Consider the following 5696-nt stretch of genomic DNA (forward strand, 5'->3'; position numbering starts at 1 on the left):
AAAATGACTAAACAGAAATCCTAAAACTGCTAAAATTTGACGCCACTCCATTTTTGTTTTTATTTCCAGAAGAAGAAGAAGTGTCTTCCTCAGAGGTTTTTGTGTAGTTTCCTTCAGTAGTTCTTGGTACAGCGCCACCACAGGTGAGGGGAGGTGGGAACAGGTTGGCTTGATTGACTCAGTTCAGTGTGAATGCAAACTGCACCAGCTGAAAATGTAAACAAATGTTCTGAATTTTGGTCCCCAATAGAACCAAGTCTGCCGGACTATCAGGTGTGAAAACAACCAATCTTTGTTTCCAAAAAGCAGAGCAGATCCACTCAACAATGACCATGAGACAAATACTTGGGGAACATCTACAAAAATACAACATCAAACTTTAATTATTCTGAAGTTTATTAATCTCCTCTCAAGCTTTTTAGGTTTTCTTCATCACAGTCAGTCACTTTAGAACTGTTCCTTTTAAAACACAGCTCAATCCACCACCTGCTGTACAAAGGCATGTCTAGCTCAAAGTATGACGTGCTTTCAGTAAAATTTACTTTTAGAACAGGTAATCATCGTCTTTTCCTGTGAAGGAAAGATGGTAATGTTTGTGGTTTACAACACGATGTTTATGAGCAGCTTCATCTCAAAAACAAGAATTTGCTCAACTTTTCTGAACCTTAATTGGTCCTCTTCTTGGTTTAAACAGAAGAGTCTGTTTGTAGTGTTGTGGGCAAATTGTCCCAAATTAGGAATATAATTAAGTTTTTTTCTAATTTACTTTCCAAATCTCTTGTTCGTCTAAGCTCTTTTTCTTGACCTTGTTACAAAAAGTCAATTTAGTGGAAAGGTGATAAGAAACGTTTTAAGGAAAATAAATAAAAACACTCTTCAACCAAAGTCAATAAGTGATGAGATACTAATTCTTATTTTAGTTTTAAAACTAGAATTGTTTAAATATTTAAAACAAAAAACACAACTTATTTTCTTATCGTGCAACACCAATGCTGTCTTTGAATAACTCCAAAACTCTATCGTTTTATAGTTCACACAAGCACTATCAAGCACTGTTTAAATCACTTCTTGGTCTGCTGCCTTCATACATCTCCTCCTACATGTCTCTGTGTGAGTGCAGCTACAGCATGCGCTCTCAGGACATTATTACCTGCAGTGTTCCCTCAGTGCGGACTGAACTTGGCAAAAGAGCCTTCTCCTACTCCGCTCCTGTTTCCTGGAATATCTTACAAAAAGATTTGAATCTCTCGACCTTGACCTCTCTAAGTGGCTTTAAGCATCTGTTGGACTCCTGGCAGGGTCCAATGCAGACATGTTCCTGTTTTTAGTTTTCTACAGTCGCCTTAAAATCTAGCTGTTTTTGTTACTTATTTGCCATCTTATTTGTATAAAAAAAACCAATCTGTATGCCTTTTTGTAACTGTCTATCCTCGTTGTTGTCCACTGTAGTCATCTTTCTTTGTTGAAATCAGGTCTCTCTTGTAAATGAGTCCTCGAGGCTCAATGGGATTTACCTGTCTAAATAAAGGTTGAATGAACTAACATTTATATCTTTATATTACCATTAGCTTTGCAATACATGGAGATTGCAGTTGTTTTAGAATGGCAGCAAAGCACTTTGTTCTTGGTTGTGTTCAAACTAATTAGCTTGTCAGTCTGGTCAGACATAAACTCCATCCATCTATTCATCCATTTTCTTTACCCACTTCTTCCTTTCCAAGTAATTTTGGTTGTTGGTGTCCATATCCAGCCTTCCCTGTACAGGAGACAAGGTACACCCTGGACAGGTCTCCAGTTCATCACAGGGACACAAAGACAAACGTGACAAACAATCATTCACACTCTCACCTAGGGACAATTTAGTTACCAATCAGCCTAACATGCATGTTTTTGGTCTGTGGGAGGAAACCCATGCAGCATGGAGAGAACATGCAAACTCCACCCAGAAAGGATTTGATGCTGCAAGCTTCTCGCTGAGAGGCAACAACTCTACAACTCAATTCTGTGTTTCCAAATTAAGGTAATTAATTAATGTATTTATTTATTAACCTTTATTTAGCCAGGCAAATCCTATTGAGATCTCTTTTTCAAGGGAGGCCTGGGCCTGAAGCAGCCTAACATGTATGTTTTTGTTCTGTGGGTGGAAAAAGGAGTACCCAGAGAAAATCCACGCAAGCAAGAGAAGAACATGCAAACTTCACACAGAAAGACCCCAGGTCCAACTGGGGATTGAATCCAGGACCTTCTTGCTGTGAAGCAACAGTGCTAACCACTGTGCCATTGTGCTGCTACAGTATCTTTAACAGATAAGATTTTAATTGTTTATTACTTTTACACTGAAGCCCAACTCCAAATGGGTAAAATATTCTTTTAACAAAAGAAACATTGTTACTTATGTATTATAGAAGATTTCAAAGTCTTTTGATTTTTAGTTTCCTTCGTGTACCTCATTGCATTTTTACGTGCAATGATATATGAAGTGAGTCAAGCAGCAAACACTGGATCTGCAGTTAGTGATAGTCTCAGACACACCTAAAGAACCCGTCCCATCAGGCTGTGCTGGTAAACCTGTCAGATCTCAGGAACGTGGTTTATCTAACATTAGTAACACATTATTAGCTTTATGTTAACAAAGTCAAGCCTAAGAGCAAAGAGCCAATGAGCAGCTGCAGCCAGGAGAGATGAGGTGATAGAGAGAGGAAGCTCGCCCGTGTGTTTGTTATCTGCAATGTCTTAAATAAGTCAAGGTTGTAGAGTTACATGAAAGCCAGAATTTGAATGGATTAGTTTAATTTCAAATAAAGTCCAGCATTTATTAAAGGAATGCTTGTCATCTGCTGCCTCCAATGCCAAAAGTTGAGTCTAAGATCATGTTATGGAGAAAAATTGTATATTTAAACTGAAATGGGTGGAATGCTCCCATATCCGACGTCAAACACTTTTGCCAAAATTAATATGCGAGTTCATCTAAGTGACTCCATCGGTCCAGGCGCAAATCAACAACGACCTCCACCGGTGCTGTTGACAAACAAGGTGCTGACTGAAATTGTGCTACTGTTAGTGGAAGACCATGAAGAGGGAAACATATCAGGAGACAGAGGGAGAAGAGGAAAGTCAAGAATGTAGGACTGATGGTGGCAACTCTAAATGTGGGGACAATGACGAGCAAAAGAGCTGGCTGGCATGATGCAGAGAAGGAAGGTAGATGTTTTATGTGTTCAAGAGACCAAGTGGAAGGGCAGCAAGGCTCACAGGATTGGATCTTCTTTTCAGAGCTTTCTGAACTTCACCCTCACTAATCTTTAACTCTTCCTGGTCCACAGTTTCTATGACCTCTACTCTTCTTTCTCTTTCATTCTCTTCATTCATTAGTTCCTCAAAGTACTCCTTCCATCTTCCCATCACGCTCTCCTCACTTATTAGAATGGTTAGGATGCCTCCTGGACGCCTCCCGTTGGAGGTTTTCTGTGCACTTCTTGCAGGTAAGAGGCCCTGAAGCAGACCCAGAACTGGCTGGATGGGCTGTGTATCTTCAGCCTGTGAACGCCTCAACGTCCCCAAGGAGGAGCTGGAGAGTGTCACTGAGCAGAAGGAGCTCTGTATTTCTTTTCTGGACTCGTTGCCTTTGTGACTCGACAAAGGACAAGCAGTAGAAGATGGAGATGGTACATTTATAGCCATTTTGATCAAACTGCGCACAATCAATTAGCACTTGGAGTATGTGTTGGAAACAACTGTCAGATATTGTCAATTAGATTGTCTCCAAAAGTCAACCAGTTCTAGAAGTAGATCTAATTTTTCATGAGACATTTTGCTAACAGGGTTGACTAAGAGTTCCCACATTTTAACTCACTATCTATGAAATTGATTGAGTTATAGACAGTTTTGTCTTTGCAAAGGTTGACCAGCTGTAATAATTACTTTGTGAGAGTTTAATTAAAACTATAAACATTAAAGTAGTCATTCATGAGATACTGTGTTGACAGACAAATGCACAACCACACACACATAAACACACGAGCAAAAACAAAATCGTTGTCATCCACCTTTGACATTTTAGCATCAGGTCGTTAATGAGAACGAAGAAAACAGTTTGTATGGTGATTGTTTTATTATTTCAAAGCATTTTTTGTATCGGATCAATTTATATATTTTAAAGTTCTTAATCGCTCACCTTTTTCTCTGCTCATCCTTGCCTAATAAGTCCGTTTTCTTCTACTCCTCCAAAACTGTGTAACCTCAGTTCATGTGCTGCCTCCAGAGAAGCTGGGCTCAGCAGCACATCAGCTTTCTCTACAGCTGCCTCGCTCTGCTCACCTTGTTTGTGCTTATTGACATTGATGTAGGAAAAAGCTGTGGTAGGCTGAGAGATGCAGAACCGTGTGAACAAGTTTCCTGAGCTGACCATAGAGCGGGGAGACAAAGCTGGAGGCAAGCTATTACAAGGCAGCGGTCAGAATGTGGAACTAAAACCATCATTATTTTCAGCTTTGGGAAAATGATGTGCAAAGTGGATTTCTTCTTTGGCTGCATTTTATTTATGAAAGCTCAGGGGGAGCTATTGGGGGACTGTGGGGATCCTCAACAGACATACTTACAACAGGTTGAGGTACTGTATTTAGGGATGCAAAGGCAAAATCAATGTGACTATCAACAAGAAATGCTAATATATCTTGAAAATAAAAGAAACAAATCAAGTTCTTGATTGGAATTATTCAGTCAGTAGCAGCAACATCGATCATCATAAACATAAAACCAACACCCCCCCACACCCCCCAACAAATTCCTTTAGACTGTCATCCAAAAAAAACTGCATTAAGAAAATATATCCCCACTTAAGTCTGCAAGCCTGACACAGAAAAGTGATAGAATAAATGTACATTTACATATAAATGAGTTTGGGAATTAGTACCATTTGTTCTTGAATGCAATTATAATAAAAGGTGTGCAGAGCAACAGCATGTTGATGGCATGTCATTTATACAATCTCCTCAGTGTAAAAATTAAAACCTTCCTTGTATCTCTCCTGTTTGGAGTATGAAACATGCAGCAGAGATTTTGTTTTGTTAAAATTAAAGTGAGTAACTAAGTACACTTTATTTATATAGCACTTTTCATAGATAAAATCACAAAGTGATTTACAGAAATACAAAATACAAGCTTAAAGTGAAGCAAAAACAATAACAACAGCTGATTAAAAAAAAACAGTAAGAACTGCTGATAAAAACAGTAAGATCAAAAGTGCTGTTCTTTTGTAGTCTTTACAGGGTCTAATCTTTTGACCACTTTGATCCTTTAAGTTTCTTTTCTGCTTACAATTGAGTTTTTATTCTTGCTAACAACTTCATAAAATGTTTCTAATAAAGTTGAGTCAGGTCCTCTGAAGGAGTAAAAAAAGAAATATTTGTTAATGGGTGGTCACATCTTGATGGTATTCCAGAAACAAGGTTCAAGAAACACTGAGGTAACTTTCTTCAGGTGGGAAAGCTGAGTTTATTGATTATTTTAATTTTGAGTCATAAGCACAAAAAATAAATTATTGAAGAAGCAACAATACCTTGATTCATCATTGGCAACTGGAGAGATAAAAAGATCTGGCCCATTTCTGAATTCCAAGAACACCAAGAACATACTGTAATTATCACATACAGGTATGCAGTGACACAGTACATGATACAGTAGGTACTGTCATGTCC

Source organism: Nematolebias whitei, chromosome 2 (assembly GCF_014905685.2).
Source record: "Nematolebias whitei isolate Nwh7 chromosome 2, NemWhi1, whole genome shotgun sequence".
NCBI lineage: Eukaryota > Metazoa > Chordata > Actinopteri > Cyprinodontiformes > Rivulidae > Nematolebias > Nematolebias whitei.